General features: G+C 46.7%; 1 pseudogene across 1 annotated transcript in view; it reads right to left on the minus strand.

Annotated features, from left to right (window-relative positions):
- Positions 1 to 12,500, minus strand: part of LOC311341063 (protein sidekick-1-like) — a 209,210-nt pseudogene that overhangs the window by 110,874 nt on the left and 85,836 nt on the right. The window contains exons 2-3 of the transcript XR_014684114.1: positions 5,121 to 5,277; positions 1,761 to 1,867 (exon numbers count right to left, since the gene is read on the minus strand). The product of XR_014684114.1 is annotated as a protein sidekick-1-like (transcript). The remainder of the gene's footprint in view (positions 1 to 1,760; positions 1,868 to 5,120; positions 5,278 to 12,500) is intronic.

Here is a 12,500-nt window from a genome sequence, read left to right on the forward strand (position 1 = left end):
GTGTGTGGGTTTGTCACACGTGTGTATGTTTTTATGTGTGAGGGTCTGTGCGCAGGTGTTTTTGTGTGTGTGTGTTAGGGATGGGTCAGAATATTCGATTATTCGATTATTCGTTCCCAAGGGTCAAGGCCGATTTTTAACATTTGGACCGTTAACATTTTTTCCCATTCAAATAAACGAGAATTAACGGACGGAACTAATGTTGGTTCTGTAGCACTATTCGTTTTTTTTATTATTATTAATCATGTACAGAAAAACAACATACACAATACACTAGGGGTGTACGGTATAAACGGTACAGAAAGTACACCGGTGTGAATTTGCGCTACGGTATGGATTTTGACGATACCGTGACACCGATGTAACAACCGCTAAGTGTTGTGTGTAACGCATTAGGTAACTACTTGTTCATGTAAAAAGTCAAGTTACACGTAACTACTGAAAATATGGTATATATGGGAAAATACTAACGAAACGTAGTTCCTTTTTCAATTCGGCGCAACGTTACTTTTCCTAGGGACAGATTTGACAGCGATGCTGCCTTCTCAGGCAGTCTGCTATTGTGCAAGCACGCAGCCGCGCAGCAAGTGCGCCTGCGCCCCTTCACAAGCTCTCATTCACCGTACGAGACAGACGCTGGTAGCGTGAAGCTGTCTCTGCATCTCAGACATCGGTTCCGCAGGCATTTTCCAAAGCTTAGGACAAAAAAAGCCAGCGGTGGAACGAGACAACAAACGCCGTCACTGTTTACCTGTGTGTATGGACTCGTGCTTTGACTCCGAACTTCGTTATTCGAATATTAATTTTTTTTATAATATTCGAAAGAATATTAGGCAGGCCTTAATATTCAAATCTTTTATGGGCATTATTTTTTGTAAACGGGACGTAGACCGACTCATTTCACGGATTCCTGTGAGACCAGGTTGCCTTAATTACATCTGTCGCATATTTAAGGTGAAAACTAGAACTCAAGGGAAAGAGGCGGTGGTTGCAAAAAGTATTTCAATCGCTTATTAAGTTCACTCGTTGCTTATAATGGTTTATTCATTTCCCAGTATCATTTCCTTAATTTAGAAGACAGTTTTGTTCATTTTTGAATTGTAAAATAAATAAAATAATTTTTTGAAGTTGTGAGTTTTTTAAGTTATTGGAAGCGAGTCGAGCTGACCTTGCCTGCTGTACCCACGGCCCAAAATAAAGAACAGCCGAGACAATATCCTTAATTCAAACATGCTGTTTCATTTGGCCTCAATTGGCTACGGATGCGAACTTGGAATGAACATGCGCAACAGGGATTTCTAAAGAAGAAGAATAAGAAGGTTCTACAAAGTGCTTCCGATTCGTAGCAAAGAACGTTTCGGGAAACATGAGAAATGTTAATGTAGAACTTAAAGAAGAGGTTACGAATACCGGCGCTTTTGCGCATGGTAAGGCAGATGATCCATGGCTGCCTTTGTGAATGTCGGCACACATCGAATAATCGGTTACTCGTTCATACCACCCACTGATTATTCAACCATGAAAAATTATTATATTATAGAGAATTATTATAGAGTTATTCACATCCCTAGTGTGTGTGTGTGTGTGTGTGTGTGTGTGTGTGTGTGTGTGTGTGTGTGTGTGTCTTTATGCATGCAAGTGTTTGGTTCTATGCCAGAGTACATGACAGAGCACACATGCTTACATGCATTCGTGTGTGTGTCGTGTGGTTGCATGTGTGTGTGTGTGCGTGTGTGTGTGTGCGTGCGGGCTCTACTCACAGGCCACTTTCACGTCGGTCTTCTTGCTAAGCAGTGTGCCCATCCTGTTCCTCACCACACACTGGTAGAGGCCGGCCATCGTCCTGCTCACAGAGGGCAGCGGCAACCTGGACAACACACACACACACACACACACACACACACACACACACACACGCAATACAGGGTCAGATAAGCTGTGAACACACATCACAAACACACCAGACAGATCCGGGGGGTGGTGGGCGGGAGGGGGCTGGAGATGTAGCTCGGAGATGATAAGAGACAGAACGGAGGGCAGAGTTCTGTGTGTGTGTGTGTGTGTGTGTGTGTGTGTGTGTGTGTGTGTGCGTGTGTGTGTGTGTGTGTGCGTGTGTGTGAGTGTGTGTGTGTTGGTGTGTGTCGTGTTTGCCTTTCATGACCTTGTCTGGGAAGGGAATAAGACCAAGGCTGTAACAGTTCACAATTGAACAGCAGGGAGGGGATTCAGAGGCTTGTGTGTGTGTGTGTGTGTGTGTTTGTCTGTGTGTGTGTGTGCGTGCGTGCGTGCGTGCGTGTGTCTGAACATGTATGTGTTTGAATTCATGGATGTTTGAGGCATCCTTTGTACAGACTTTCAAGCACGTGTGTCCGAGTTGGGTTTAATGGTGTTTTAATGGTCTGCAGTAGCTTTAATGGAAGGCATGGCACTGCAGCCAGGATGGAGCAGTGGTCCACACACACACACACACACACACACACACATTGACACACTCACAATGGTCATCGCTTTGAGTCTCATTAACCAACAGCAGATCAGCCAAGTATTTAACTCCCCATGCTGCCAATGCATGCTGCCAACACAAACACAGTGTAATTGACAGAAACACAGAAAAACAAACACACACACACACACACACACACACACACACTTATTTAATGCATACAAATGCAAACACCCATACAAATATGTATACACACACACAAACACGATCAAAAAGCTTGTGAGTGAGTTTACAAATATTGTGCACGCAACTGTGTTCTGGATCACATTAAATCGCTAAGCCTGTCTGTTTAATAAAAAAGACTGTGTTTCGATCGCATTTTTAGGGAAGCTGTCACTAAGTTGAAGCCCAAAGTTGTTCATTTCTCATTTAACAGTGCATGGGATTCTGACACATCCCAATCAATAAAATACTTTTTGCTGTCATCTTTTCTGCCACAGCCAGCAGCCTCCTAGCGCTGTGGAAAAAAAATCCTCCTTTGATTTAGAACAGGAGCAAAGTGTAGCTTCTGGCCCTGACTGGTGCTGTCTTTTCTACAGATATAAAAGCGCTGCAGGATAACAGCATGATGCTGAGGGCCAAGGTCCCAAAGGCCCGCCAACAGACCAGGTCTTGCTCCTCTAGCCTCATGTGCTGGCCAGGTGCTGCACTGGATCTGCTTCCTATGAGGGATGCGCTAAGATTTTCAGCACCAAGAAAGGTACAGGATTACGCTGGCTCTGCCCTTTAAACAGGACTACAGAAAGAGGCTGGTGAGGAATATTTAAATCCACACTTTGGATTTATAGATGGTCTCACAGACAACACACACTCTCACACACACACACACGCACGCATGCACGCACGCACACACACGCACACACACACACACTCACACACGCACACACACACACACTCACACACACACACACACACACACGCACACACACACAAAAACACAAAAGCTTGCTTTCTATGCCTCGCCCCGCTCTCCGTGCCAAACTAAACCTGCCAAAAACCGGATGTCCGACAAAGTCTAAACAATGCCCTACGTGGCCACGCCCCCCCCCCCCGCCCCTCTCCTGGGGCCCGTATGCAACTCTAAACATTCATGCGTGCCCAAAATTCTTCTGGTGTCTGCTTGAAAAATGTATTTGACTGCGTGCATAAACACGGCGGGAAATCTAGGAGAGAGATGCATGGATAGACAGGCATCGAGAGGAGGAGTGCAAAGCAGATATGGAGGAGAGGAGCGAGTGAGAGAGAGAGAGAGCGAGAGAGAACAACAGAGGGGGAGAGAGAGAGAGAGAGAGAGAGGCAGAGAGCAAGAGAGGCAGAGAGCTAAAGAGAGCAAGAGAGTAATAGCAAGACAGAAAGAAAAATAGAGAGAGAGAGAAACAAGAGAGATAGGGACAGACAGCAGGAGAGTGGGAGACAGAGGGAGAGAGAGATAGAGAGCGAAAAAGTGTGTGTGAGAGAGAGAGAGAGAGAGAGAGAGAGAGACACACAGAGAGCAACAGAGATGGGCAAGAGAGCAGGGAATAGCTTGGCATTGATTGGATCGTATCTCCCTTGTTTCTCCCTGGAGCGTTTTTTTCATATTTACGGCGCTGATATAATTATTAATCACACTTTGGCTCCATTGTCTAAATGTTCTGGCCTTATTTTAACCCACTCCATCACACAACAAGGGGGCTGAACCCCCCCGTGGTGCCTGGGACCCCGGCCAGAGACGGAGCAGGGTGGAGGGTCAAGCAGGGGGGAGGAAGTGTACCGCCCGGGGGGGGGGCCACATTAACTGCGTCAAACGGTCGTGTTTCAGCCAACGCCTTCATGTGGAACATGTCAACTCATTTGTTGTTTTTGTGAGGGGTTTTAGTTTTTTTGAGTTTACGTTAGTCATTTGTCAGGACGCTTTTCCTCCCGGCCCATGTCAAGTGAGGCCGGGAACAATGGAGGCATGCGATCAATAGTGGAGAAAACAGGAACAATGCTACGTGCTGCGTGAGCGGGCTTCAGAAACAGCGCCCGGAATCAGAAACCAAGGTTACTGGATGTTTTTGTCCTCAAGTGAAAGCACACGAGACGATAGGCCGCATTAAGTGAGTCAAGTTGTGTTGGCATCCAAAACCTTTATATTGATAGTGTGGGGCCAGTAATATATATGATAATTTCATTAACATTGTTGACTTTTTTGTTGAATGATCAGGGTAATGTGATGTGATCAAATGCGTCTATGCATTTAATTAAACCAGAACAGGTTTCTGACAAAAGCCATTATCCAAATGAAATGTAATTCAATTGTTTATTTTGTTCAATACTCGCACAATAAAAACACAATCAAACGCAACACAAACCCCGCTCTTGCCCTCGACCTTTGGTGATTTCAAGTTTAAAACAAAACAGAGAACCATTTAATAGTTTATTGTCACATTGACACACTGACATCCTTTTCACATGTCTCTTTTACACTGCGGTCTCCCCCAATAAAACGCACCATTTAAAACGTGTGTTTAAAACCACTCCAAACACAACCTCGCCTCACACACACACACACACACACACACACACACACACACACACACACACACACACACCACACATCACACATCACACACACAAAGGGAACGGGGCTCACCTGTATTGCGGCGTCCAGTCGGAAGTGAAGCTGTTGTTGAGACTCCAGCGGTACTGCAGGGGCCAGCTGCCCCCTGCCAGACAGGTCAGGACCATCCTGTTCCCCTCCAGGACCACCTGCTGGCCCACACCGCTCCCCCGCAGGTACGGCGCCACCTCTGACACAGAGACGCACACATGGACACAAACAAAAACAAACACACACACACACACGCACACACACGCACACCGACGAAGAAGAAGAAGAAGAGAGAGCAAAGAAGAAGAAGCGTGTTATTTTCCTGGTATTTCAGACAAACACACTGTTGCACACCCGGGGCGAATACAGCTGAGGAAAAACACGGGCATCGTTCATCACATCGCCACAACAAAAAAATAGCCAATTGCCCAAAGACACAACATCTGGTTTAGCTGATGTTAGCAGCGGCGGGCTCTAATTGATGGAGCGGAGACCCCCCCACAGAGCTCTCCATCAGGAACAATGGAGGAACCCTGGCTGTTGAGTCAGCAGGTCAACGGTGATTGGCTGAGGGGGCTGTGGAGCAGGTGTCTCGGCCCGCCCCCTGCTAAACACCCTGCGCTGGGCGTCTGGTTAGGAAGGGGGGGGCCGGGGGGGTAGGGGGTGGGCGGCGAGTGTACAGGGGAGGGAACGGGGGTGTGCTGAAACGGCGGCTGTTTGATTTATTGTGGCCTCTTGAATCACAACAATTCATCTCATGCACGCAAGCACATGCAATCACACACTAACGCGTATGCTGACACACACACCCACACACACACACACACACACACACACACACACACACACACACACACACACACACACTATCAAGCACCATAAAAGCATTGCTGGTTCCGGGCTGTACCTCAAATCTATTGAACCGTCCCAGAATTAACCCTTTATTTCCATCTCTTCCTTATTCTCTCAGTCTTCCTCTCTATCGCTCTCTCACCCGCTATCACCTTTACTCGTCCTTTCTCTCTCCCTCTCCCTCTCCCGCTCTCTCTCTCTCTCTCTCTCTGAAATTGATAGGTGTCTTCCAAGAGCAGTAAAGGGAAATGTTCTATCCAAGACAGATTTACACAAGAGTTATGGGTGTGGGCTTCCTTGTGGGCGAGTGAGAGAGCGAGGCAGAGACAGGGAGAGAGAGGGAGAGAAATAGAGAGGGAGAGAGACAGAAGCAGGGAGAGAGAGAGAGAGAGAGAGAGAGACAGAGAGAGAGAGCGAGAGAGAGAGAGAGAGAGAGATATAGCTGGGATTTATTTGGAATATTCCCATCGCTGTAGATGTGTTTGGCACGTTGAAGGGACTCCAATCTCACACCGTTGACCACAACTATAACTCAAACCCACACGGTGTACAGCGTAGGTGTATCCGTGCCGGCGTGTTGGAGAGAGAGAGAGATAGATGGTGAGAGGAGAGGGAGAGAGAGAAAGAGACGGCGCGAGAGAGAGAAGAACGGAAGCGAGCAAGAAAGACAGAGTGAGCGATGCAGGGAGAGAAAGGGAGACAGAGAGACATAGAGAGAAGACAACAGAACTATGGAGAAGGAGAGAGCGAGAGAGAGATAAGTGAGTAAGCAAGACAGGGAGAGAGGGAGAGAGAGCTAGTGAGACAGACAGAGAATGGCTGAGACCAAGAGAGAGAGAGAGAGAGAGAGAGAGAGAGAGAGAGAGAAAGAACGGGATAGAGCGATATTTTGAATCACAATTAGACATTGGAAAAGATTCTGCTTGTTGGCAGCCAGATTTTTCCACTGCTGACATAAACTCTGGCTTGAAACAAAAAAGGAAAACACCTTATAATTATTGTTCTTTCATGTGCTATTATCACTGTATTATTTCACTTCTATAACCATTACCATTGATAGTTAGAGCCTTGTCTCTTGTACCATTACTTATTATTGTGTTATTTATGTCCTTATGTGGGGCTTTGGCAGTATTAAGGAAAGCCTTTTTCAGGCCAAAAAAGCCTTTATATTGAAATTAAAAGAGAGAGAGAGGAGCGAGACAGAGAAAGAGAGAAAGAGAGAGAGAGATTGAGAACACACTATCCACAAGATGCACTTCCTAATTGAAAACCTAACCATAACCATTTTACTATTTATTTGTTGGTGTTGGGATGGAGACACACACACACACACACACACACACACACACTCAAACGAGATATAAAACACCATCACACCAACATGACAATTAAAAAGAGCCTCTAGCAGCTTGTCGTGGATCATTACGACTGTTGTCCGCTCCTGTTATGTACCTGTTCTTTGCCACCCCTGAATACAGTCTTTCTCTGGAGACGGAGAAGACGGAGCAGATGGATCCATCACTCCAGCTCTCTCTCTATGCTGGTGTGTCCTCGCAGCTCTATCAACAAACTGTTGAGTATATTTGTCATGGCCCTCCACTTCTGCCTCCTACTTAAATCTGTGGGAGTCCATTAGGAGCCAAACACAGAGACGACGAACATTCCATCTAAGGGGAGCAGAGCCAGCAAACAGCATGTTTCACTCGATGCCACACACACACACACGTACACACAGACATACGCACACAGATATACACAGACTCACACTTCCCCCCCCTTCCGGCCAGCCAGACTTGCCCATCAGTCATGTCAACATACTTCTCGCAGTTGAACGCACACATACACACACACACTGAAACAATACACACACACAGAAACAATACACACACACACACACACACACACCGGCAGAGTTGGGTGGTGATCTGGACACGCACGCACGCACGCACGCACGCACACACACACACACACTCTCTCGGTGTCTGTTGTCTGTCTCCCTGTCCCAACCATGCTAACCTATAGCTTGTCTGCCCGCCCGGCCATCTCTCCGTCCGCCTTCCAGTCTGTCTACCTGTCTATCAGGCTAACACCTATTTACCCTCCCCCTCCTCCTCCTCCCCCCCGACCTCCTGCTCTCCCTCTCCCTTGTCTCCTCCTCCTCCTCCTCCTCCTCCTGTCTCCTCGTCTTCTTTTGCTCTGTCCATCTCCTGTCAGCTCGCCGGCCGGCTGCAGTTTTGTCTCCTTCCACCGCTGCCTCCCAGAAGCATCAACAGGCTTCGACGGGCGCCATGACAGCCAGGGGGTTGGTGGGGGGTGGGGGGGGGGGGGGGAGGCGTGTGTGTGCAGCGTGAACGGCACGCACGCGCACGCGCACGCTCGAAAAGCGTTGACACACACCCACAGATTCATACACAAACACGTGCACGGAAATATTGAAACACACATTGATGCATACACACGTGTGCACGCACACCCACACACACGCACACCCACACAAGCAACCAGAAAAGCACAGACTACACACAACCACACATAAAAGCACACAAAGACATGTAGACACACACACACAAACAGACAAGGAACCACACACACTCCCAAGCACGCAAACGCAGACTAACTAACAGAGAGATCTATCGGTCTGTGCAGCGTGACAGCGGGCGTGCATCCAGCTGTGTGTGTGTGTGTGTGTGTGTGTGTGTGTGTGTGTGTCTGGGGGGGGGGGGGGGGACGGGACTGCTGCTTAGGGAGATCCTGGGGAAGAATTCAATAAGCCGGAGATGACCGAGGTGGGAGGAGAGGGAGGCAGGGAGACCGGGAGCGTCACAGGAGGAGACAGGGGGCAGAGCAGCAGGGTCGGGGCTCAGGGGCTGATAAGTCCACCAGGATCCCATCTCCTTCCTCTTCGCTTCATCTCCCCTCTCTCCGTCTCTCCCCCTGCGCGTCTCCCTTTTCTATTATTCTCTCTTTGTTCTCCGCGTTGGCTTTGCTATCGTCTACCCCGGTGCATCAGGACATATGTGAAGTGCTGTGCTGGGCTGCAACAACGCAGTGTTTGGCTTGAATGTCATGTAATGTACCGCCAAAGTGTCTTCTATGTGGAAACCTTGGATTAAATTCCGGCAGACCTTGCTTGAATATTTTCTAGGTGTTTGTGCATGCGTGTGTGATGTCAGGATTAGCATCCCTTGCTGCTAAAGAATCACTTTATCTGTGTAGAACTGAGCCCCTACTGTGAGACAAGCCTTGGTGAAAGGGCTATAGCCCATGAATACTGATACACACCGTGCTTTCCTATCTCTCGGTCTCTCTCTCTCTCTCTCTCTTACTCACACCCACACACCCACCCCCCTCCCTCCACCCCAACACACACACACACACACACACACACACACACACACACACACACACACACACACACACACACATACATTACACACACACACACACACACACACAAACACACACACACACACACCCAAACACACATTCACATGCACAGCCTGCAATCAAGCGGCAATTCATTTATGGTTCGAAAGATAAACCTAAATCAATCTATTCCATATTAAATAATTTCTGCAATGAATAAGTGTCTGAAAGTTGCGTGGTGAGGCAGTTTTCTCCATAGTAAGGCCAGGCTATTTGATTATGTGGTGTAAATGAGTTGTATTCGTCTTTAATCTAATAAGTCTGCCTTTGCTTGTTTCAGCAGTAATTTGAGAGCACGTAATTGGATGGAGCATTGTGTGGAGGGGGGGAAGTCACAGAGGAGAGGACAGAGCTCTTCCCTGATGCTACAGATAATTACTAGAATAACCATTAAAATCAACCCAGTGGTGAAAACTTTGATTTGACAACAAGAGTCCTTGATTTGCAGGCCGCAAATGAACATGCGACTTGCTGATTGATTGGGTAAAATAAATTATGTACAAAATGTTGTCGTTTGTTGAAAATTACTTGAAGGAAAAGACACTGGTGGTGGTGGTGCTTCTTGTTCACCGGAGGCGGAGAAGTTCTGAAATCAATTGACGTCGTGAAATTGCTCAAGACTTTCCCGACTTACAAAAAAAAACACACATCACAGACAACGTTAATGATTAACATTATTTTCTCTTTTGACGAAAAAGACGAGAAAACACATAACGTTAAAAATCAAACAAAAAAATCCTAACATGGAAATAACGCTTTGTGAAACCACATAAGATCAAAATGGGGAGACACAAAGACGACACACAAAGGAGCGTCCAGCACGACTCCGCACTCCCCCCGGCGGGACGACGGGCCTGGGCGTGTGTCTCAATGCTGGGGCTTAATGCGTCCTTGATGTGTCGCTCAGTGTTGAATGACAGAATAATAAAATGGGACAGAAAAGGGTTTCAATCGCAGAGCCTTGGAAACCAGCCTAGCCCGGACACACCTCGGGCAACGAATCAAATCAGCCACCCCTCTCTCTATGTGCTCCAATCACACTCTCGCAGGTTGTGATTGACGCTTGTCTGAGGAACGCTTGACAGGTGACTGACTGGCCCCAGTGTTCTGATTGGCAGATGTCAGACCGGCAGACATGTTGCCAACGCCATCAGCTATGGCTAACAGATCACACAGGCCATCAAGCTTGCAAAACACCCAGGCTCATGAAACATTACAAGCTGGCTATTAGTTCTCAGATCAGCATGCCTGAGTGTGTGTGTGTGTGTGTGTGTGTGTGTGTGTGTGTCTGTGTGTTTGGATGTGTGTGTGTGTGTGTGTGTGTGTGTGTGTGTGTGTGTGTGTGTGTGTGTGTGTGTGTGTTAGTGTGTGTGCGTGCGGTTGTGCATGTGTGTTTGTGCATGCGCCTGTTCATACGTGTGTGTATGTGTGGGGGGGGGGGGGGGGGGAGCGGATTTACACACACCTCGTCAGACAGTGGTCATTAAATAGAGTACACTGAGCAGATTTCTAAAATAGATCACAAAAAGATGTTTGCCTTTTTAGGCAGCATTCCCGGGGCACGCTGCGATGATGTGGCTGAATATGACATGAATATAGAGTATAGAGTCACGGTGTGTTAGAACAAAAAATTACACTTAGTGATCCTTGAAACACAAACGGAAACACTGTATATCTTTGAGCAAACAACAGCTGTAAATAAAACATCTATGAGCAAGCAGCAAAACAAAATGCCAGTTAATAAGTGTTAAGGATATTATCTGTACAAACACATTTCTGCATTTACTTGTAAATGTCAACCTCACCATGAATAAATAAAGATCCATGTTTCATAACAAAATCCCTTTCAAATGTGTCATTAAGGACTATATTTTATTGTGCAGACTTAATCTGATCAGTATATTTGGGAAATTGCATGTTTCCCTTCACCACAATGCAGGGTTCACAATCCTTTTGTATTTCAATGAATCCCATTGCACGACTTACAGAGGGTTATATGGCCATGTTTTTCACCCCAAGCCTCTCCAGCAGCATTTCTAACCAAGATGAAGCAGTGTGTACATCGATTGAGTCATTTGAGATTTAAATTTAGACCGTCAGATCTCACAAAGACAACAAAAGTCACGTCTTCGCAACACTTTTGCAGAAAAGTTTTTGTAGGTCATGCATTTTGATTGCAATTGCGTTCAAAATTTCTGTGCAAAGCTGACTTTAATGGATGTTATCTGTGGTCTCAGAATGGTCTTTCTCATCTCTTTTCAAATATAACTGTCCACGTTTTGGACGTGACCGATACGGACGTGAGCATCAGGGTCACTTCACAACCCTCTAGAGCTCTGGCGCTAATAATGTTTGCCTCGAGCCAGAGCGATAATTATTATATTGTCTGAATCGGTACACTCTCATCAAAACAGTGCAAGTTACTCTTTCTGTGGAGGGTTCCCCAGTCTAAATCAATACACAAAGTGACACAATATTTGAACCAAAAAAAATACTAAATGGCCCTCATTTACATAGCGCTTTTATCCAAAGCACTTTACAGTGTTGACTGACGTTCACCCATTCATGCACACATTCACACAGCGACGGCGGAGTCAACCACGCAGGGCGACAGCCAGCTCGTCAGGAGCAATTAGGGCGAGGCGTCTTGCTCAGGGACACCACGACACTCTACCTCCTGAGCAAGACGCCTCGCCCTAATTGCTCCTGACGACACTCTACCTCCTGAGCTATTGCTACATTTCCCTACGACGTCGCTATGTGATATGGTGCACGGATCGGATTTAAGCGAACATCCATCGTCGACATCGTTCAAGCAAGCCTTCCTAGCCAATCAGAACATTGATTTTTCTAACCGGCTGTAGGGAACGAGCCAATGGGTGGGATTTGGGAGAAACTTGAGTGCATTTGGAGATGCGTTACGAGTCACTCCCCTAGTTTGGTGGCTATTTAATAAAGTTTGGAATGGAGAAAATGGTTTGTAAATAATGTATGTTGCCATAAATAAGCTATACTGCGGAAAAAGCTGTGGAAATATTCCTCCAAGCAATGAGGAGGAAACAAATGCAAATGCATTTGCCTCTGAGTCATATTGCAATAAGGAAGATAACTTTATCGATCAGATTGACCTGCAACAGGACCTGT

Source organism: Micromesistius poutassou, assembly GCF_964030765.1.
Source record: "Micromesistius poutassou genome assembly, chromosome: 3".
In the NCBI taxonomy this organism is placed as follows: domain Eukaryota; kingdom Metazoa; phylum Chordata; class Actinopteri; order Gadiformes; family Gadidae; genus Micromesistius; species Micromesistius poutassou.